Source organism: Periplaneta americana, chromosome 1 (genome assembly GCF_040183065.1).
Source record: "Periplaneta americana isolate PAMFEO1 chromosome 1, P.americana_PAMFEO1_priV1, whole genome shotgun sequence".
In the NCBI taxonomy this organism is placed as follows: Eukaryota; Metazoa; Arthropoda; class Insecta; order Blattodea; family Blattidae; genus Periplaneta; species Periplaneta americana.
This window is the reverse complement of record NC_091117.1, coordinates 173,016,189-173,041,990: the sequence shown is the minus strand read 5'-3', so window position 1 is coordinate 173,041,990 and position 25,802 is coordinate 173,016,189.

Genomic DNA, 25,802 nt, shown 5'->3' with positions numbered 1-25,802 from the left:
TATGTAATCGCAGTCTACTATATACAGTCACGAAGCTTGAGTTTTGAGGGTGCTAGAAACAATAGACTGTGACGGTTCTATTTTGCATTGCCTGTAATGAGGCGATATTAGCGATCCTAGTGGTGAGCAACTATTTAATGTTTGCATATTTACTACGTATTGAGCTTCGTGACTGTATATACTAGAATGTGATGTAATCTCATGCTGAATCCTCGGTCTCATTTTTTTAGTTGGTTATTTAACAACTGTTTATGAATCACTCTGTATAAGGCTTAGTCTTATATTAAGGCTGTCGTATTCAATATTAGAGTCTGGCTGAGCGGAAGAAAAGGCCTACTGGCCTTAGCTCTTCCAGATTAAATAAATAAATAAATAAATAAATAATAATAATAATAATAATAATAATAATATTATTATTATTATTATTATTATTATTATTATTATTATTATTATTATTATTATGTACCGTCAACGTTTTCCTCAAAGAAGGTTACCTAATCGGCGAACTTTTGTAGCAGTTTCTAAACGATTATTAGAAACTATAAGTCTCTTACCCCGTTTCGTAAATAATAATAATAATAATAATAATAATAATAATAATAATAATAATTATTATTATTATTATTATTATTATTATTATTATTATTATGTCTACCACTTTAGAGAGAATTGTTTGACACATTATATTAATGATTATTTCTCAGCATTACTTTCACATCGGGACATCTCCCCTGTATAACTTTGAAGTTACGTGAACTCCTGTTCTTCACATTCGGAGTTAACAAGCACAGCGGGCGCCTGTAGATGTAAGGGAGGGGGAACATCCCTCCCCTAACTTGGTTCACTACCCTAGCTCATTCAGCTGACATGATCCGTTGTTTATACATTCTTGTTTTTATTATTAATCTCCTTGTCACTGTCGTCATGGAAGTGAAGCTTTAAGTATCTGAAAAAGGGAGAGGGCTTTTAATCATAGATGGTTAAATTATTATTCTGTGAAAAAGGAATAAAAAAGTTGTGATACGGTTGGAAAATGCAGTACAGTGAAAACTTGCAATACTAAAGTGTATTTAGGCTTCCCGAGAACAATGTAATTTTGCGTAGTGATATGTAGAATTGCCATGAACGCAATGATAAAGAAATGCAGAGGAAACTTGTGGGTACAACTGCAAAAATAAAGGCAGGAGGTACTGTATATCGCAACGTACATCAAAATGTAATTCAGACAGTTATTCGGGAAAGTGGTGCGAGTGTAGATACATTAACTGTGAGTGACATCGCTCGTGTACGGAAGAATACTGTATATGCAACGAAAGAAGAAAGAAATCGCCAGTACTGCCATGGATCTGTGAGGACGAAGTAAGTAAATTGCAAAATATGGGATTAAAGTCCGTAAAAGGAGAAAGTTTTTTTATCAGATGCTGATAAAAAATCAGGAATTCTTGTATTTTCTGTGTGTTGAAACATAACATTTTTGAATGGGTATACAAAAAATATATGCACTATACATTTAGGCAGCCGTGGCGAGAACGTGACTCGCGAGACATTGTGGCTCGCAGTGATAGCTGTGCATTTCGCTTGCTTCTAACCTCCGCCAACCCGCACCTTCTCACTCACTGGAGTCAAACTCCGTTCCATTTATATTTGTCTCTGACCTGCGAGTGGCATATGTCTCTCTCGAAACAATGTACGAAATTTCCAAGTAGGATGGGAGGACGCATTTTTTTTTTTTTTTTTTTGCTGTCAATATGATGAGAATATTAAATGTATGATTTGTTCACAAGTATTACGAGGAAAACGGTTGTATAACATAAAACGGCATTATACTACATGTTACTGATGAAACATTGAAAGGTTAAGTGTTATTGTTGTTCTTATCATCATCATCATCATCATCATCATCATCATCATCATCATCACATCATCATCATCATCAATCATCTCTGTACGTCGACCCTTTTTCAGCAGATGTACGAATAATGTGGTTAGCTCTTCAATTTGAACTCTCAGATTTACAATGTGATGTTAAATGAAAGCTAGATGCAAGGACTTGACAAATTTTGAACTTTCAAATCTTTGGCAAAAAATAAATATCCGAAGCTTCGTTCTTTCGCTTGCTCTGTTGAAGCCATGTTCGCTACAACTTACGTTTGTGAAAAATTATTTTCAACAATTTAAATAGTAAAAACCAAATTTAGATCACGACTGACAGACAAATACCTTCTTGATCAACTACGACTGGCAGTAAGTGACATAATTCCTGATTTTGAAACTTTGTCGCAGAGACATTCTGAAGACAGTTAATTTTAGGTTGTGATATTGTTAATTTATTGTTCATTTCTTTCTTCGTTACACGTACTAAACATTAGTTTGTAACCTTGTACTGTCTAAATTTATATTTAAGTGCTTGACGTAAGGAAAATGAAAATCCGTTAATAAGTCAGACAGTTGCTTCACTTCCCCTTCGGGTGTCCGCCTCCCTCCATAGGTGCTATGCACGTTGCAGGTTACACAGTGGCTCGACGCACGATTACATTTTCGCCAACGCTGCATTTAGGTATTAGATCAGCGCTCACAGAGAAACCAGGTGGATGGGAACGATAAACGCAGGGGTTCAGTGACGTACCATTCACAGTGAGTGCAAGATGTGATTCGCCTACATATGTCTACATAAACAAGACTTAGGCTACAGTACTACTTTTATTTTTTGTTTACAACAAATGTAAATGTACCCATTCACAATGAAAATTAAACGTAACCGTAACATAAACACATAAGTTTGCGGCCAAATGGGATCATTCACATAAACATTGACATTAACATTGCCGTTAGAAGTTAACATGAAAGTTTGCGAACTCCAAACTTTCATATACGACAGAATATGAGGAAATGGCGTCGTTGTTATGTTTCTATGGTTACCAAGTATCTTTGCGGTTATGTTTATGCCCCCATCCTGAATGATGTGATTTTATCGAAACGTTTACATTCTTAAGTTAACGCTTACGTTATGTTTAATTTACATTGTGAATGGGCTACACATTGCACGCCACTGATCGATTCTTATATTCACAATGAACACAATTGCGATAGTTTAAGAAGACCGCTATCTGAAGATCGCTCAAGCTAACGCATAAATCCCCAAGCATGTATTACATATAGCGTGAAATTTTGGCTACAACTTTTTTCATCATTCACGTATATTCTCAGTATGCATTACATTCCACTAACAGTTTGTTTACTGTCCTATAAGAGACAAGCCACTTATCCTGAACCTTTCGCCTACATTAAGAACTACATGCTTAATGTACGTGTCTCAATGTTGGCTGGCTGGCTTTACGAGGACTGGACCACGACGGGCTCGTACATTTAGGCACGTTTTGGCCCAATGTGCGCGATGATTATCCAAGTCCGACAGGTGGCCTGGGTGGCATTCATGAATCCGACGCTGACAGTTGTGCCATCCTGCCTCAGCTCCTGCTAGAGCCAGGTCCGTCCGCATACGAGTAGCCTGATCAGCCCCAGGGGTCCGGATCCCAAGGCCTTCCTATATCAGTATCGGAAACCCGTATTACCCCTAGATTTCACCCCAGCCTATTTTTACTATTCTAGATGATAGATGAAATGAGGGGAAGGTGGAGAGTGTTGGTGGAATGATAGCAGGGGCGTATTTTGCGGGCTTCCAAGGAAATTACAAAAGAAAAAGTTTATAATATAACATAATGTAATAATTTTGTATTATTAGTTTTATCATAGTAATTAAAATTAAAGTAATTGTTAGATATATTTTGTGTAATAATAGGGTCAGCGGTAGCCCAAACCCTTTAACCAGTATACGCCACTGAATGATAGAGGGAAAGGGGAGTACCCCGAGAAAAACCCTCTGCAATGTCTGCTTTGTCCACCACAAATTTCATTCCTACTTTGCCGAGGATTGAACCCCTCTGGATGGAAAACCAGCGTGCTAGTACTTGAACCCCAATGTTACTTTTTATCCTAAAATCGTGGTAGTGGACTTTGAAATGTTAACCCAGTTTACCGTCCTGTTTCTTGGCCGAAATTGTATTATTTGGCTGCAGACTTCACCTAACTCATGAGTGGTAGGCCTACTCTATAGCCAGATTCTGAAAGTCAGCAATATAACTGGAACAGTGAAATAGGGCAGTAGTTGCGACATAGGTTTGAACTATATATTTGAAACTAGTAAACGATGGTGAATGCTACGCTATGAACTTAGGAAGTGACCAATTTGAAAATCCCAATATCTCAGCGTTTGATTGAGATCTATAAATGTAGACAAAGGATCAGCGTTCCCACCAGCTATGTTGGCCAAAGGTGATTCCACAACAGAAAATATCACAAATGCATGAGAGTAATTTGGTTCAAGGTTTAACAGCAGTTTTTGTCGTACACATTCAAATGGTTTTATGGATAGTTTGATTCAATTTCAAACTGACAGCTATATTTATTTAAATGTCCAGTAGGAATGAGGTTAAGAATCGCACACAAAAGTGGCAATAAGAGGGCAGCATCTTTTAGAAGGCATGATAAGACAGTATGTCGAGGGTAGTGTTCACAAAATGGAAGTTATAAAATTTGCTTTGCATGATTTTATTTAAAAAAAAATATGGTTAATAGGAAAGGTAGTCCACAAGTGAAAGAAGTAGAGCTAGAAGGTCAAACATATGAAAGGGTTGAGAGTTTTAAATATCTGGGCACACTAATAACAGAACAAAATGAGATCGAGATAGAGATTAAAGCAAGAATTAATCAAGGAAATAAATGCTATAAAGCACTGGTAGATCTCTTTAGGAAAAGATATTTGTCACAGAGGTTAAAAGAAAGATTATATGAAACAAATGTAAAACCTATTGTAACATATGGATCAGAGTCATGGACTTTAACAGACAAGTCAAAAAAGCAACTGATGACTTGGAAAAAGAAAATACTTCGAAGAATTTACGGTCCAATATAGAAAATGGCATATGGAGAATTCGAACAAACTCTGAAATTATGAACAAATATAATACACCAGAAATTGTGGCAACAATAAGATCATAAGATCGAGAAGATTGAGATGGATGGGACATGTACGAAGAATGAGCCACGATAGAGTGGTGAAGAAGATTTTAGAAAGAAAGATGGGAGGCAGTAGAAAGAGAGGAAGACTCAGGCTTAGATGGAGTGATGATATGGAAAATGATTTGAGACAGCTGGGAGTAAGAAGCTGGAGAAACAAGGCTTTGGATCGAGACATATGGGCATCTATCACAAAGGAAGCCGAGGCTAAACTTAAAGGGCCGTAGAGCTATAGGATGATGATGATGATTTTATTTTTTTTAATTTAGGTCATAGAAATTGCTTTCAATTCAAGCCCATAAATGACAAATTTCACATTTTAATCACATATGTATTTTTAAGTAATAAATTATATAGGTACAGAGTTTTCAAATATGTAGACGTTCATTTATGAGTGTACTGCCACACGTGGCAGCTGGAAGCACGCTGTTTTCCAGCCACTTAAGTCAAGTGCATAGATTGCTCATGAACATTACAATAACCGCTTACCAGTACCTTTGTCATAGAAGATGTTGGAAACGATGTCAAAGTGCCACCACACGTCTCTCACACCTGTTAAGAAAATTTGTATTAACACGCATTAATTCTTCTTCTGAAATTGCTGAAATTTCCCTTCTTATTGTCTTTTAGTTCTTCCAACTTATACCGGTTATTCCAGTACACTTTATTATATTATTTATTTTTTAAGGTTCTCCCAAAAATAAAAAATCGCATAAGTTATGGTATTACAAGAACATCTACTGTAAAATCTCGAAATTAACATGTCTAATAAAAATAGCCATGCACCACTTTAATTTTTCAGGTATTGCAGTCACATGATAATGTGAGTACGTAAATTTCTGCAGTTGGGTGTTGGATAATGTTAATAATGGCTCTATTGATCCACATTTATTTTTTTCACGAAATAAGCATGATTTTATTTGCATAGAATGTAGGAAAACCAGATCTTACACACAAAATGCCATTGAATGACCAAAAAATTAGTGTATGGTGCGCAGTGAATGCTCACAGAATTATAGAACCTATATTATTTTTTGTATTGTGAATGTGCAGAGGTATAAGGGTAACATAATCACACCACTTCTAGAAGAATTGTCTGATATTGAATGTACACAGGCATTTTTTCAAGATTCTGCTACAGCACATATCGTACAGCTGATCTCTTGTTAGCATCAATTGCGAAAATTTTTTAAGATAGGGTTATCGGTAAGGGAATATGGGCAGTGTGATCCCCAGATGTTACCATATGCGATTTCTATTTACAGGGGAACTTAAAAAATAAAGTTATCAGAATAACCCGCATACGTTGGAAGAACTGAAAGGCAATATAAGAAGGGAAATTGCAGCAATTTCAGAAGAACTGTAATGTATGTTAATTAAGATGACCAGAATTTCACGTCCCAAAATCGGGACACATCGCAAAGTGGAGACAATAAATGAAATTTTAACTTATCATGTAAATTTACGTGAGAAGAGCAAGTACGCAATAAAAATAAACGAAATCACTGTTAGGGTAATAAAATCTACATTTACATAAGACATAAGACATAGTCCTCCTATCAACATCTTCGGTTATTTAGCGTCTGAATGATATGAAGGTGATAATGCCGGTGAAATGAGTCCAGGGTCCAGCACCGAAAGTTACCCAGCATTTACTCATATTGGGTTGAGGGAAAACCCCGGAAAAAACCTCAACCAGGTAACTTGCCCCGACTTGGAATCGAACCCAGGCCACCTGGTTTCGCAGCCAGACGCGCTGACTGTTACTCCACAGGTGTGGACTTCTTCAATATAATCTCTGTGCTTGGTGCTGCGGCATGTTCAAATTATAACAATGCTATCTTTATTACAGAGAGACCTACGGTTTAGTATCGATCTCATAATAAAATGAAGCCGACACAATATGAAATATGATGATAGAGAGTGGATTAATCTTGTACAGAATAGGGACCGATGGCTGGCTTATGTAAGGGTGGCAGTGAACCTTCAGGCTCCTTAAAAACCATTTGTAAGTAAGTAAACAGAGTAAACAGTGAACAATTAGAGAAGGGTAAACGATTATGGATAAAAAATATTCAAATCTAAATATTGGTACATATTTTTTTAAGTTCAAGGGTGGAGGTTCAAACGTGATAACCCCCTTGCATACATCCCTGATAGCCAGAGATAAATACTCGCAAACGCCTTGTATGTTAATGCGTGTTTCCTCTCATTCAATTATATAAAAACACAAAATTTCATATTATACTCATTCAAATTTATTGCTGTGTTCAGTAGATCAATCCAGAAGAAAGTCAATTGATCCGTTGTTTCCTTGAGATTTTCATTACAAATTCTATCTGGTCTGGTTGCTTTCTTCATCATCAGTCGTGTCCATTGCTGTGGAGTAGTGATTATCATGTCTGACCATGAAACGAGCAGGCCCGGGTTCAAATTATGGTTGGGACAAGTTACCTCGTTGAAGTTTTTTCTGAGTTTTTTCCTCAACACATTAAGAACAAATGCGTGTAACTTTCGGCACTGGACGCTGGACTCATTTTGCTGGCATTATCACCTTCATATCATTCAAACGATAAATAACCACAGCAATTATTAAAGCGTTGTAAAATAACCCACTAAAAATCACAATCGTCATGAAGAGCTAAGTAGTTCGCCTCTCATGGTGAACTGAGACAATGATTGTGACGGCAAGCTTTGGTGCATCATTCATAGATGGGGACACTTACCAAAGTCTAGTACTGTACCCGGCATTGGATGAAACAATAATAATATGTATACTACTCATTCTATAATTAATATGATTTCCAATCGAAACATTAGTACATACACCTACAATATCAATAATGCAGCCCCTATTCATCACATATCAACATGTAAGATGAAAATATGAGATAGTAGGCCTAACAGTTGAATTAGTTTTTTTATTAACAGATGTGAAACTTATACTCCTATAGTCTGTATCAGATATACGATCTTCAAAACAAAAATGTGTAAACAATACAACAGTATTACGTAGCAAACTATGGTTACTATGGAAACGAAAGGCTTTGCTTCAGAAAAATACTTCAGGCCAAGATTTCTGGCTCCACACATTATTAGCAAACTGTATAATTTTATTTTAATAACCAGTGCTGTGTAGGGTGCTGGCTATTCCTGATGACACAAAACATACCATCCATTCATTGAACCCATCATTCCAGAAGCAGAACATAGGTAACCGCTATAGTAGAATTTTCCATACCTACAAGAAAATTAGCTAATGTTTCCGGCAGGGGTATATTATTAGTGTGTCTAATGTTTGAGAGATTAAATTTGAACTGATATTAAATTTAATTATGTAAGTTTTATTCATGTTTAATGCTAAGTCTAGTTTATTGGTTATGAACCAGTCATAAATTTTAAGGATAATAGTCTTTTTGGTTCATAAGTATGTTGATTTATCTGTGTATATGCCTTTCGGTATCTCGTGAAACCAGTGCTGTCATGGTAATTTTTTTCTTAGTCATACATCCCAACCCTTGTTTTTTCCCTTGAAATATATTTTACTCTGCTCTCTCTCTAGGCTATCTCTCTGACTGTCATTTAATGATTTTATTAATATTAAAGAAAAAGTAAAGAAATTGTTTTGCTTTACATTTTAATTATACAACAAGTTTGATATAAAAAATACACCATGTAGTACCACTGTAGATGCACACTTGTCTCGATGAATCGTGGAGTGTGTATTTGCGGCACTTCTTGTTTTTCAACCGTTATTTTATATAATAACTGGATTCCAGTGCTGCAGAGGTGGACAATTTTTGTTTATGAACATCAAACAAAATACATTAGGAACAGCAAGAGATGATCTAAGGTCTGTTCAGATCTCTGTGTACAAAACTTAGGTACCCATGTGCCATATGGCTCCATACAGACAAAATTTTCTTTTCTCCATACTATTAATTTAAAAAATAATTGTAGTTTCTTAGTTTCTCATACGATTTATGGCCCTGTATGGCCTCCATGACAACACTGCCAATGCTGTCATGGTAATTTTTTTCTTGGCCATACGTCCGCCCCCCCCCCCCCCCTTATTTTATCCCTTGAACATTTCCATTGCTTCATTGGCTTCTGTTAGATGTATACAGTGATAAAGAAGTAGTTTTAATCTGCAGCCACAAATACTTTCAACATAAAAATCGTTTGATACTTACCTGTATGATATAGACCTATTCTAATGCAATATTGCAGTCCCCTCAACTTGTTACAAATATTACACTTGAGAGGTTCAGGACACAATATGTTGAAATAGGCCATTTCCCTATATGTCCTGGACCTCTCAAATGTTATGTTGGTATAGTCGGACCATCAGTTCTGTGCCCCTTCAGCGCTGTCGTCGTTCTTGAAAAAGTTAATGCCTGTACTCATTCCATTCCACCCGCTTTCCTCCCACCACGTCAAACAGCAGACCACGAACCTTGCCGAATAGAGATGTTGCCAAACTTCCGTCAAACGTTGTCATAAATAACTGGTCCTCCATGCTACAATATCATTTTTTTCAAACAAAATACATCTTGTATTTCTACATTTTTTAAACCTGAATCCCATGTCTCGAATCACTTTCCGTAGCGTTTCTCTCCAACCTTGGAAATTATTGCTTCTCTCGCAACCTTCAGTAATTTCTTCAATGTCGGAACTTCTTTTTGCAAGGTATAAAATTCTTGTATCTTTTTTCTTAAAATATACATTGGTTCATATGATCTACAACAGGGCCGGGCATGAGAGCGGCTCAGTCTAGCCGGCCAGAGCTGCTCTCGCTCCATAAGGCACTTCAATTCCAAGCCAGAGCAGAATGCTCACGCAGTGGCGGACTCGTATTACAGCTACCTTCCCTGCATTAATATAACAAGAGCCACGGTTGTTCTAGTCATTCAGTCTGTCAGTACATAATAGCTTATAAGGATATTACATCAATCCATTGTACAGTACAGACTTCATAACACTCTTATTAATTTAATGAAATAAACTTCGCTCTATGCACACACACAAATCATTAGGCTTATTTACATAACCCATACACATAGACTGCAACCTCCTCACCACGGTTCTACGAGACAGGTGTATGGCTTCCACTTCCCTTACTTGCTGTGGACAGAGTTCATCTGCCAATATAATTAAACATCGCTTGATGAATTCACCTTCGTTGAATGTTTTCAATTCCTTTGCAATTTCGTGGCAAATTTTGTAGCTAATTCTCATAGCCGATTCACTAAGTGAATTATTGCCATCCTGTTAATACATAACATATAATATAATATAATATAATATAATATAATATAATATAATATAATATAATATAATATAATATATGATATGATATATGATATATGATATGATATATGATATATGATATGATATGATATGATATGATATGATATGATATGATATGATATGATATATGATATGATATGATATGATATGATATGATATGATATGATATGATATATGATATGATATATGATATGATATATGATATGATATGATATGATATGATATGATATGATATGATATGATATGATATGATATGATATGATATGATATGATATGATATGATATGATATGATATGATATGATATGATATGATATGATATGATATGATATGATATGATATGATATGATATGATATGATATATGACCATAAATTAATACAACTTAAAAACATGTTTCTCAGGTACATTATATTAGTGTATCTAGTCGATATTTATATTGCATTATAGGTTATTATAGTACATTTAGTAACATATAATTTTAAATTATACAAGTATTATGATATATCATAGTATAGTATATTACAGTTCATGATATATAATATGATATATGATATATCATGAACTGTAATATACTATACTATGATATATCATAATACTTGTATAATTAAAAATTATATATTACTAAATGTATAATAACTTATAATGCAATGTAAATATCAAATAGATACTCTAATATAATGTATCTGAGAAACATTTTCTTTAAGTTGTATTAATTTATGGCGTTCATTACCAACATGTTTGTCATATTCAGTAGCATATTGTAAAGAATAATGCCGTTGGATATTGAACTTCTTAATCAGTTGGAGTGTTTTATGCCACATTAAACACTTTGCTAATCCACTTCTCTCTACCAAAAAGAACTCCTCCTTCCATGATACATTAAAAGAATTTCGAGTAGCGGGCCGCTTTAGTGTATGAGCGGAAGCTCCGTCTTTAAAGTTCGTCTCATACTGCAGAGTCACCACTGCACCGACACTGAATGACGTACAGTATGCTTACGTCACAGCGCTCGGAAGATGAGCTCTTTAAAGTACACAGCGCTCATTTTTCAGAGTCACGTAATGTGCCCAGCCCTGATCTACAAGAATTAAAGGTTCCCTTGGTCTGTTCTTCCCTGGTGATTCTAACTTTTCATCTCCTGCACAGACTCCCTCTGTCCTGATTTTCTTTATTAGGCGCTATTGTATTGTATTAGTATTAGTTAAGTAAATAATTTTAATACGTAATCAATTGAAATAAAATAATCCTCACCAGTGATCGCAGCTGCTTTTATAGTTGCCTTATTTATAGGAAAGAGATATTGACCTGTTTGTTTCTCTTCATCGCAAAATGCTATTACTTGCTTAATAATATTTTTTTCACCACTCCGTGCTATAATATTCATGATGAGTTGACAACACTGGACTGCAAGTGCAAATAAACTGTCCCGCAGGAAGGCTCAAAATTGTGAATAGTGGGGAAGAGAAAGGGAGAGAGATAGAAAAGAGAGAGATAGGAATGCAGGGAGAGAAATGAATTACCGAGGCTGAGAAGGAATTAGGGTTCAGTTCGCATATCTTACCGGGGCACAGATCCGATGGTCCGACAATAATTAGTAATAAGTAGTAGGAAATGTTACACTACAACAGTGCATTAGAATAAACAGGTAAGTATCAAACGATTTGTATGTTGAAAGTATTTGTGACTGCAAACTAAAATAATACATTTATCACAATATATATCACACAGAAACTAGTGAAGCAAAAAATAAAAAATAACTGTCCCATTTGGTGTAGATTTTCTAGAAAAATGCCATTTTTTATATATGATTCTGGATTTCAGCACTGTAGAGGTGGCTGTTTATGTTTATGAACATCAAAGAAGATATATTAGGAACTGCAAGAGATGATAATATAAGATCAGTACAGATCTCCATGTACAAAACTTAAGCACTCATACACTCCATATAGGCAAAATTTTCCCTTCTCCATATGGTTCATTAAAAGATTCTAGGTTTCCATACAATGTATGATCCTGTATGGCCTCCATGACAGCACTGGTCATAGTGCAAAATTACTTCTGTGCACCCTCTCCATGAGATTCTTGGAAGAGCTTTTATTATTCTATATACCTATCTAATATTTCTGTAACATAAATAAAAACAGGATATTTCAAAAGATCTAAAGCAACGTGTGTAAACAGATTTCTGTATGGATCAGGGAGCCTTCGGGCCACCCTAAGACTGTCTTGAGGCCATTAAGTGACGTGTGTATTATGCTCAAAACTCGCTTTTCAAATCGCATCATGTCGTCTCAGTCTGCGTGGTAGAAGAAACGGCATTTCATCATCAATTGAATAGGACTGGGGATTGGCTGGTAGTGTAACTTATAGGGTGACAGAGTGAAGTGAGTAATAAACTCATTTTTTCCATTCAAATTCCAGCCGATTTTCTGCTTATCCACCCGATGTAGATTTACCAGGCTTGTTACAATATTATATAATAGATCATACGAATTAATAACTGAGTTTCGTGACTTTTCCGTTCATACTTTGTATGAATTATGAATCAACACCAGCCATCCAACTTAACAATGTCATGGTCATGTGGTGAGCATGGCGAAAGGCCACTATTTTAGTAGCACAATGTGAATATAGGATGAGGAACACATCTCAAGTTGTTAAGGGAGGGAGATCCCCCCTATTAGGGTTACCAGGTTTTCAAAATGCCAGTAAGGAACAGGATGAGGTCGAGTCTTGAGGTGTGGTATTTATCGCAAGAAAAGTACACATAATTTGAGAGAATCCCATATGCACAGCATACCATATTATTGCTATAGTTTTGTACCTATCTGAAAACACTCACACTGGATTATTAATTAGCAGCTTATTTTATTGTAATTTTATTACCTGAGATTTAGATTTAAAAATAAAACAAAAACAATAATTGATATAGTTTTATGCTACTAAATTATCCAATAAAACTACTGATTTCTAGTGAAAAGTATATATTTTTATAACCTGAATTTATCGCATTACTGTATAGTACAAAGTTTATTGTAATAGTCATTGATATTTTGTTTCTTTTTTAGCATTAACTGACAAGATTTAATCTATCTTAATTGCTTCAAACATTTAACGACAGCTATGATTAAAATCTAAAGTACCTTGGACCTCACTTTTTGTGAGATCTGTAGATTATTTGTTCCTCTACTTATTTTTCATAACAGAAATACTCTTTCCACACAAGGCATTGGAATCTGGAATAGATAGGCAGTAGGATACAAGCATTAACATGTGTGGGACTTCACTTAAATTGACTTCGATAAAGAAATTGACACATTTTGTATTTACACTTTCATTGTATTATATCTTCCTTAAATTTTGAAAATTCTTTATAAAACTTTCTATATAGGAATCTAGACAAACATCTGTGAATTTCAGAGAATTTGTTCAAATTTTGAAAATTCAACACATGTTACATTTAGTAGATTCAGATGTTTCGAAACATTGTTACAGTATATGATTTTTGTAAGTAGGTAAGTTACAGCACTGATGTAAAAAATTCATTCTTTTACTAATCCATAAATATGGGACCAATAAGGGACAAGCTTTTACAGTCTCAAATACGGGACACCTGGCAACCCTAACCTCTATGGCGAGAATCGAACCCAGATCAGCTTGAGTTGTAATCTGTCTTAACGTAGATATGTAATTAAAATTACATTGAACAAACTAATGAAATCAGCACTCTTTCCACATAGAGATCTATCATATTTGACTTCAGTATATAATGAGATAATAAACATGTGATGCTGGTCATTTGATAATATTGTAATAAACATGTCAAAAGTAATTTATTAATCTGAGGATTTGTAAGCAGTTAAACTCTTGTGACCTTAAAGAGAAAAACTGGAGTACACTGGTTTCCATGCACTTGAGATTTTCTTACTGAGCACTGTACGTGTTTCGCTCTTCATGAAGCATGTCCAGTCGATAACAAGAAATAAAACATAGAATACATCTGGAGCAAGCTCATGTGACTAGGAATAGCAAGTCTGAGGACGAAGTCGCTTTGTTTTGGAGTTTCATAGTGAAATTCATTGCAAAAAAGTCATAAGTTTACTATGTAGCTGAACATTAGTTCCAGCAATAAATAGAGAGTTATTTATTCCATTTACTTTCCCATTATAAGAAGACAAAGTATTGCAGAAATCTACTTCGAAATTTTTATGGAAATTTCTGCATAATTACAATATAATTTTGGCAAACAATTCGTCCATTCCTCCATCTGTAGTAAGATTTTTTTTTTCATTTGAACTATGTGTGAATTTTGTTCACAACCAATATCTACTTAACAATCCATTTGGAAGTTATGCACACAAAATATAACAATTTTACTCGAAAAGAGTATTTCATTTTAAGTAGTTATAGCAAAATATGGCAAATAATAAATTACTCAAAATCCATACCTGATAATTCTCAATATTTTCTTCAATATATCATCATACACTTTATCATCAGAAATATTTAGTTCGGAATAATAACTGTTACTATAATATAACAAATTATACATCGAATATTTTGGTGAGAATATTTTTGTGATGATGGCAAAAACGATTACATTGAATGTGACAGGAAAAAAGTTTAATATGCAGTGAGTTTAGAAGAGAAAATGAAATGTGATACAGGTGCACAGTTTGTGGATTTTGGGCTCATTCTCTCTTCACTGGATGGAAAATCTTTCTTGAAATTTCTTCGAAAGGCCTTACCTTTCGGGTTGTCTGTATTTGTTTTCTTTTGCTGTGCACATTTTTAATTTTCTTTCCTTCTTTTCTTAGTCCATTTCTCTAGAGCCAATTTTATTTATCATTGTTTTGAGATGATTCTGCTATGGTGTGAAAGCCAACCTTCTGAATGTTGTTTTCTTCTATCTTTAGTGTCAGTGTTGACTAATGTGTGGATATCATTGCATATTAGACAGCTAATAATGCATATTGGTACTTATGAAGGCACTTGTTAAAAAATGTATGAAATTTACTTCCATTTCTGTAACACAATTATGTATGTATGTATGTATATATGTATGTATGTATGTATGTATGTATGTATGTATGTATGTATGTATGTATGTATGTATGTATGTATGTATGTATGTAGGTATGTATGTATGTGTGTATGTATGTATGTATGTATGTATGTATATATGTACAATATGTATGTATTTACACTGCAAGTGGGCAAGCACCCAGCGGCAGTGGTATACACAATATAAACAATACACAATAAAATTACAATACACAATACAATTATACAATACACAATACAATTATAGCCTATACACAATACAATAAGAATACACAATACAATTTAACACAATAATTACATATGTATAGGCCCTACATAAGTTTCAATAGTCTTTCACTTTACTTTCATCTCACTCACTGTAGTGGCACTATGACGCATTTCACTGACACTTTAGGGCACATTTCACTGACACTCTATAACACATTTCACTGACACTATAGAACACATTTCATTGACGCTATAAATTATCACTGATCGGAACTATTCACTGCACTGTAAAACCATAACTTCACTGACTCACCTCACTTCACTGATACAGCAGTTCAAATAAGACAGATAATTACACCCTTATGCATACTTATAAACAGAACTACATTTAAGCTAAACATTTCTAGTCTAAGGCCCTCTTACATGCTATTTTTTAAATAATTTACAATTCAAACCAAGGGAGTAACTCGTCAGGCTAAATAAATACATGTCACCTTAAAGAAATTAAATTTTAAATGTCACCTTAATTTTAATTTGCACTTTATACACAACTTTTTAAGTTATTCTTGAATCTCCTTAAGGAAGGACAGCCCTCAAAGACCGCTGCAGGTAGGTCATTCCAATCATTTATAGTTCTATTTAAAAATGAGAATTTAACTACATCTGTTTTCTGTTTCCTACATTTGATTTTAAAATCATGATCATTCCTACCATAGTAACTTACATTGGCTTTTCTAATCGAGCCGTTATGTCTACTCATGCTTTCTGACCTATATGTGCTCTCTACAATGATGTTATTCTAGTTTTCCTACGTCTGTTTTCCAAAGTTTCCCATTTAAGTTCTTTTATCGTATCGTTTCCATCTTCTCTTTTACCTTTAACAAATTCCGCTGTGCTATACTGGATTCTTTCTAACGAATTTACCTGATATATTATATAGGGATCCCAACATGTAGTTCTGTATTCCATTAACGGTCGCACTAACGTTAGATATGCTATTTCCCTCGATTTGGGGCTAGCCTTTCTCAAGGTTCTCATAATAAAGTGAAGTGCCCTCCATGCTTTACCCGTGACATTGTCAATATGCTCCCCCAAGAAAGTTTGGAGTTTAAATACACTCCTAGGTATTTACAACATTGTTCTTGGGGAATTACAACACCATTGAATTCGTAATTAAGACTAGTGATTGATAATAGCTTTTCAGTTTTTTTCTTTCTACTACTGAGATCAATTTTATAGAGGACGAGATGTTATTTTTTTTTTCTAAAGGCGGTATTTAACAGTTTGCGATGATGATAAAGTGCTGGGATGCCATAGAGAGGGGAACCAGAACTCTCAGTAAAAATCCCTGTATTACCTAATCACGAGCTTCTCAACATAAGGCATAAATCTGGAGTGCACCAGGAATCGGACTCAGGTCCACAGCATTATGAGTCCAACGCTCTAGCCTCTGGATCGTTTTGGCGGCTATAAAGCAATAGTAAAATGAGAGATAAAGGTAAAAGCACAGTCTAGTATATACAGTCACGAAGCTCAATACGTAGTAAATATGCGTCCATAGATAGTTGCTAACCACTAGGATCGCTAATATCGCCTCATTACAGACAATGCGAAATAGTACCGGCACAGTCTATTGTTCCTAGCACCCTCACAACTTTAGCTTCTTGACTGTATATACTAAACTGTGGTAAAAGCGTGCATTTATAGAAAATCTGCTTCAGACTTTTGTTTCACACAGACTCCATCCAGAACTGAATCATGCTCTCTTCTAGCTGTAGGCCTTAGTGATGAGCTGATTAAGCTGTGGTTTTTTGTTAAGTGTAGTGCTGTTACCAGCAATTAACGAATAATCTTTATTCCATCCATATGAAACGTAAGTGCAAGAGGTCACAGTAGGTCTTGTTTACAGTCAGCTTTTAGAGGTTAGGGGTTATGCATGCTGTTAACAACTAGACAATGATTTAAATGCGCGATAGGTATTACGATGCCTATTCTTTCTCTTGGTATCAAGTGTGTTTAAGCTCGTTATGTACTGTATTTAGTCAGTTAAAGAAGAAAATATACAATTTCGCTCGATCAATTTTTTTTATTAAATTTAGCTTCCGATAACGTAATTTATTTTTACATCTGACATTTCATTCTGATATAGTTGACATTAATTCATATTAATATCTTTGGTTTTGGTTCCTTGCTTTCTATAGCATTTATGATATCTGTGGCAATACTGTTTGCTCATTATGGGTGGTTTCAGTTTATGTCTGTAGAGTAAGAAAACCATAAATGCCTGAAGGCATTAGGGCCATTCCATTGTCATGGATGGGACATTTACATTACATTTTTCTGGTCATTTGAGAGATATTTAATTCAATAGGAACAAAAATGAGAAGAAGAAAAAAAAAAAAAGAAAAGAAAAACCACTATTTGATAAGCACTCTTAACATTAAAATCTTCCATATTTTGTGAATTTTAAAAAAATCTTTGTCTCACTTTTAATACTATTCAGTTCTGAATTCGGGAAAATACATGGTAAAAGACCAATTGGAAGACCCAAAAATAGATGGATAGATGCGGTAACGATCGATTCTCAGGACTATCTCGGAACAACTACCTGGAGGAGATTAGCACAGGACAGGGACAGTTGGAGGAAGAAAATTGAGGAGGCTAAGGCTCGAATTTGGGCTGTGTTGCCATCGTAGTAGTAGTAGCAGTTCTGAATTCTTGTCATGGGTGGGACAGCTGTATGAAGTTTTATTAAAATTCTATGAAGTGCGTGGTAAAAGAAATTAAAAATACTTTCAGACTGACACAAGACGAGTTGTACTTCACCATTATACAAAAATAAGAATGTTGTTTTGTTTTCTAATGCCAGGCGTTTGACAATAAAGTCATTTGACCTCTTGCACTCCAATATTTTTCAAAGATATTATCATGACCAGCCACTGAAGCACAGATTTTGAGGTGTTCCGAATCCATTTCTTGGTTTGAGTTGCACAATGGACAGTTAGGGGACTGATATATTCCATGAATTAAATACTGTTATAGTCACAATCATGCCATGGTATGTAAGAAAAATTTCACAACCTCGAGCGGGAATCGAACCTGCGACTTCCTGGTCTTTGTAAAGTTTCTTTCCAGCCATAAGCATTGCTGACTAAGATCAGACGCTATTTACAGTAGGGTAAACCATACAGTTATTGGCCACTTAAGGAAAATTTTATGTTTGAAAGTCGAAGATTTCAATGCATTATATTGTAAGGAGGAGCTGTTGGTGCATCTGTAATTGTCAATTATTTCTTTATTCAAATCACTGTTACAAAAATGGGATCAATAATACTGTGTGATACTAGTGACCAATTAAAATTAATATGTGTGAAATTATAGTTATTGGCCACTTCTTGACAGTTATTGGCCACTGACTGCACAGTTATTGGCCGCTTAACAATTATCAACTATAACAGACATTTATTTTTGTTTTGGCTGCAAATATTATTTTGAACTGTTGCTATTATTTCCATTAGTTATTTACACATGCATTGCACTCCCCTAATACCAGTTTTATGTAAAATATAAATCCACATGTCTGTTTCCTGTATAGACCCTTATTTATATGTTGCTAGTTCATCAAGTTCTTCAAGGAAATCATCATCCTCCGAACTACCCTTAAGGTCCATAATGTTATGTGAATCTTCTCCTTTATAAAAATGAGTGACACAGGGAGATATCACCTTCTTTTTCAAGAATGTGTTGTTTGTGTTTACGTGAATTATAATTTACATAAAATACTTTTTTACAATCTTCACATCAAATTTCACTGGAAGCTTCTTGCAAATGTCACAAATTGGACTTGATTAATTTTGCAATTCTCTGAAGAGTATTCGTTTTCTTTTTTCTGTCGCAACTTTACGTTTTCTCTTTATTTTTTTCTTTTCTTGGACAACTTTCCGTTCGCGCTTCTTTCTGTGCATATCCTGGTAGCACTGTGATATTATCGAAAATGGCAATCTTTCTATATCATGTTTGCATTCTCTTTTAGGTGTCTCTGGCCACACCAGAAACTTGCTGAGTGATGTATTCTTGGCTCTTTTGAGCATGGACGATATTTTCTCACTTATGTTCTTTTTACTTGGTTATTTAACGACGCTCTATCAACTACGAGGTTATTTAGCGTCCATGGGATTGGTGATAGCGAGATGATATTTGGCGAGATGAGGCCGAGGATTCGCCATAGATTACCTGACATTTCCCTTACGGTTGGGGAAAACCTCGGAAAGAACCCAACCAGGAATCGAACCCACACCCGAATGCAACTTCAGATCGGCAGGCAAGCGTCTTAACTGACCGAGCTACGCCAGTGGCTCTCACATATGTTACCACAACCAGAATGTTGACTACTGCAACCTGCATTCACGCTTGTTGAGCTATTGTCATGGAGAGTCGGCCACTGGCGTAGTTCAGTCGGCTGAGGCACTTGCCTGCCGATCCAGACTTGTGTCCTGGCATGGGTTCGTTCCCGCTTGAAATTATCATTTGGTTGAGTTTTTCCGAGGTTTTCCCCAACTGTAAGGAAAATGTGAGGTAAACTATGGCGAATCCTGGGCCTCATCTCATCAAATACCATCTCGCTATCACCAATCACATCGACGCTGAATAACCTAGTAGTTGATACAGCGTTGTTAAAATAGCCAACAAAAATACAATATAAAAAATTGTCATGGAGAGTCACATTCCGGGGTTCATCTCTTGCATTTTATAATAGGTGTAACTGTCAATATTGTCAGCCAAAATTTCCTGTTGAGTACAGGGTTGTTTCCGATCTCTGATAACGAATTTGAATGACGTCATGTACGTCAGGAATCATACCGACAGCTAAATTGCAGCAAGAGGTGACAGACCAATAGTGAGTGATTTCATAATCAGAGTGCACGGTGTATCACAGTAGCAACGCCGAAGAAAATTTAACCTTTCTGGGAGATGTACATAACAACTCTTTCCGATGTCAAGTACAGTTACATGAAAATCATAGGAGCCTGCAAAAAACCTGGTTTCATTATTTCCAAGAAAGACAGCTTACGTGTACTTAATAAGACTGGCAAAACTCGGATGGGATTAATTCCAGACTGAAAAAATCAAGCAAATCCACCCCGTCACAAGTCGCCGCACCACACGAGATGATACAAATTAATTCCATTCGAGCTTCACCAATCTTATTAAGTATACAGAAGATGCCTTTCTTGGAAATAACGAAACCTCGTTTTTTTTGCAGGCTTCTTTTACTTTCACTTAACTGTACTGGGCATTGGAAAGGGTCGTAATGTACCCCTCCCAAAAAAGGCTCGATTTTCTTGGGAATTTCTGCTGTGAGTCGCCGTGCACTCTGACTATGAGATCACTCACTACTGGTTTGTCATCTCGCGCCACAATTTAGCTGTCATGTGACTCCTGACGTACATGATGTCATTCAAATTCGTTTCAGAGATCGGAAACAACCCTGTAGACTTGTCTGCATCCAGTATTCGATAAGAAATGACATTTTCAGAACACTCATCAATTTCCTCCTAAGCTATAAGATTCAAATCCCTATCCTTTCTAGCATTCTTTATTTTGATTTTTAGGGTTGCCATAGGAACACCGTACTTTTTAGCAATGACCCTAAGTGAAGTCCTGAGAGTTTCCAATTCTTCCAATGTTACCTTCATCGCCTTTGGCTTATAGTCAGCCCATTTTGGAATCTTAAAAATAACCTAACCAGGGTATAAAATAAATAAGTATAGTTATTGGCCACCCATTAAGACAGTTATTGGCCACGTGGCTAATAACTATGTACACATTTAATTGACTCAGAATAAAAATACTAGTGAAATAGTGGCATCTAATAAGTTAAATGAAGGAAAATAATTGATATTTAAAATTACTTTAAAATTACAGTTATTGGCCGGGGTGGCCAATAACTGAAAAATGTGTTATAATTAAACAGTTATTAGCCAGCAAATTTTCAAAATTTAGGGATTGTATTTTATTACATTTTATAGGTGTAAAGTCAAAATAGAGATGTACTTACCTCATAATTGGAATAACAATGAATACCAGTTACAGGAAACAGTAATTATTACGACTCAACCACAACACAGTTCTTAAGAATTTCACAAGAAACCAAAGCCCGGGAACGTATGTTTTGCAGAAATATCTTTTTCATCTCACAGTGGTATCTGTTGAAAATTAAAGTAGCTACCAAATAAGAAAACATGCTGCTACCATCTGGCAAAATATTAATTAATTATTTGCACATCCTGTCTTATAATAACACACCAAAGTTCAAGTGGCCAATAACTGTAGGGTGGCCAATAACTGTATGGTTTACCCTACTCTATAACAGAGTCGCCAGTATGAAAGGATAATTCCGAGCCTTTGGCGTGAGACGAACTCGATAGCTCAGTGGTAGAGCGCCTGACCGGAGACCAGGAAGTCGCAGGTTCGATTTCCGCTCGAGGTTGTGAAATTTTTCTTTCATACCATGGCATGATTGTGACTATAACAGTATTTAATTCATTAATATGTCACATCAACGGACGTATATACGTCATCCAAACATCGTAAGATGAAGATTACATTGATATATTCCAATTCTATGCAGGTGTTTGGCCAAACAATCATGGCCTGTTGCCAATCTAAATGCAGCTACAGACGATTTTCGTGGTAAATCGGGAATTAACTGTGGATTTTGATGCAGGGAGTTCCATTTTTTCCCTTGGGATTGAGTTATCAAATTTTGTTTGTTGAAGTCTAAGTATGTAGATTTAATAAATCTCTTCACAGAGTAATACGTAGATTTAGTAACAGGTCTGTAAGTAGCAGTGCTGCCCTTCTTTGCTAAAGCATCCACATTCTCGTTTCCCAGGATTCCACAGTGGGATGGTATCCATTGGAATACAATTCTTTTATTGAGTGATATTAATTGAGAGAGCATTTTAGTTATTTCTGCTGTTTGAGATGAAGGTGTGTGTTTAGAGACGATTGATAGAAGAGCTGCTTTGGAGTCTGACAATATAACTACATTCCTAAATTTATTGATGTGGCATAGAAGATTCCTGAGACTTTCACAAAAATAAGAATAATTACGTTTACATGCAAAATATAAATTATTAAATGTCATGGGTGGGACAGTCAAATGTCACACGTGGGACATGGTGTGAATTGTTCAGTTTATCCTTCCTCTTAGAAAATGCAATTTCATTTAACTCACAGAAAATGCAATTTCTCACATAGCTATTTCATTACTGGCCGGGGGAGCACACACACAATTTGTTCATATCTACAATAATATGACACATCAGATTTCATCATTTCTGAAAACTTTCCCTGATTCACCAACACTTCACATGCACATTATTTTCACATCACCATCCTCGTCTACATTACTTTGGCAGATGGCTGCATACTTATGCTTTGATATAGAGTTTTTCTAGTTTACTAATAAATTCCACTAGCACAAACAATCCTGAATTAATTTCATGAGTTGCTGATGCTGTTGTTCCTGCACTATGTTTTTGCAGTTTTCGACAATCGTCATTTTCACATCCAGTGTCTCTATCAGAGTCAGGATAGGGCTTAAATACTTGTATTTCACTAGTTCTGATAGATATGCATCACGATCATCAATCATCTTCGTAATAGGTAATATAGTCCTAAAAAGAACAGTTGCAGTCTACAAAATTTTTCTTCCATCTCTTCACAGGGGTCCTAGTAATCTTTCTCCAGCTGGTCTGTAATCCAAGACTGCTCGAGGGATCCTTGTTCTAGGCATATGCTTAACATGACTGTGCCAGTTATTTTGGTATCAGTGTATATACTGCAGTATGGTTCAATTCTGAGTTCTTTCTTGTAGGATGTCTTCATTCTTTTTGTGATCCCATTTGGTACAGGCAGCTGTTCGGCGCATGAACTTCATTTCGCTAGCAGTAATTCTGTTTTCATCATTCTTTCTTAAAGACCAATCTTCACTACCATAACAAAGTATCAGTCGTGCTAGGGTTTTGTATAGACAACAGCTGGTATGTTTTGGGACTAGGGAAGGTTTCGTTACACTGTTAATGATGTCCATGGCTTTATTAAATTTAAAAATGTTTGCATTAATATCTAAATCTCCTAAAAATGATAGTTTAAAGTCAACATAATTGAATTCATGAACTCTTTCTAAAATTTGATCACTCTTTGTCACAGAAAGCTATTATTTTAGTTTTGTGGAGATTTCCATATGAAATTTGTCAGCAATTAATTTTAAATGATAGACTAATCGTTGTAGCTCATCTTCAGAACTAATCATCTGCGAAGATTAGTGTACCTAAACATAACTATTGGTTGATAAGTACGTGTCCATGTTTTATATGTCTAAACTCGTGTATTATTCCATTCATATAAATGTTGAATAAAAGAGGTGAAAGTGGGCATTCTTTTCTAACTCCAGAAGAAATTTCAAGTCAATTAGACAGTTTATCAGGGGCGAATGCTAGTCACGAAAGTTAGGCTTGCTCTTTTATTCATAGGGGAAGATGGGAGGATATATAATTCATAATTAATAAAAATAATCAGACCCACATAAATAATTTATTTTATAATTATGAAATCATTATGAGTCATGGATCATATTCGCTTATCAGATGTAGAAATTCTATATAATATAAAAAACATGGCCAACAAAACAGTTTATTTAGTTTTTTCGACCCTGCCAACCAATGCATATTGTTGTATTGAGCACATATTCTCTATAATGTCTGTCTTCTCTTGAATAGTCCTTCGGGAAAAAAGATTTAATAATAAGGTTTCAATAACACACAATTCCGAACTCATTGCAATACTTCAAATTAATGTTTAAGAATTAATAATACATTCAGCAGGTAACATATGCATTTCGCTCATACAATTACATTGTACTCGCAAATCACAGCACATTCCCGCTGTCAATACTGCTCTGTGTAACGTTAAATAGTCGTTGGTGTAGCTCTCGGACCAGAGCTTCAAACAACACATAATAGAAGCATGTGCGCCTAGGACGGACTAAGGACGAAGGCACTTGCTCGCGCATCATATTCTCGCTATTTCTACGTCTTTCCTGTAGCTCCGAGAAATGAGCAAGCGTTGCGATACTTGCGGTGTGCAACCTGTGGATGGTGCTACGCCTATACAATATTCCAAAAATCAAAATAAATTTTAATGTACATAATCCCATTTTGAGAAATACACATTCTACGAAAATATTGGGCTTGCGCAGCAAGCATAGCATGCCCTGAGAAATCGCCCCTGCAGTTTATCATCAACTTTAACAGAATCCCTGTTTCGTTGTATAAGTTAAAAATATTTTGAATTATCTGTTGCGAAATATGGTCATATGCCATTATTTCTAGCAGTTTATTGCAGTTTATTTTATCAAAAGCTTTCTTGAAGTCAATGATTGCAATATGTGTTTCTATATTAAATTCACGATATTTTTCTTTCAAAAGTTTCATTGTAATGCAAAACTAATAATCAAGTTGCCAGAATCATAGCCCTTGAAATAATGCCTTGACTACAGTCAGGTCAGTCATGCACTGTTCATTTTCCATATCACAGCACATGATCTTTAAAAGTTCTATACTATTAGAAGCAAAATGCAGGACTTTATTGTTGATGGTGTAGAAGAAAGCTAAAATTTTTGTGGAACTTACACACACAATGTGTGGCATTTCACTTGGCAGAAGGATATTCTTTGATCGAAGTCCGTAGAATTTTGATAAATTGATTTTGGCTATTGGTTGTTCTGATTTCAACACATTGTATGTTTCTTTAACAATAACAATTACGTAAGGATTCTATATTAAACTACCATATCCTCTTGCCAGTCTAATGTTCAAGGACATCTTTGATATCAGGGGCTTGCCAAATGACATGATCTTGAACATAAAACTCCTGAACGTTAGTAACTACCATATATCTTCATATAATGAGTGAATATACTTTCTTGACTCTCAAGTACTCTTTTGGTAGTATTAGATATAAATTCCAACTTAAGCTTCTTTACGATAGCAAATTTTTTTCCTCAGAATGTGAGAAATAATTTTCGTAACTCTACTTCACAAGTGCCCGTGGAGTCCTATATAATCCTAATTTGAAATA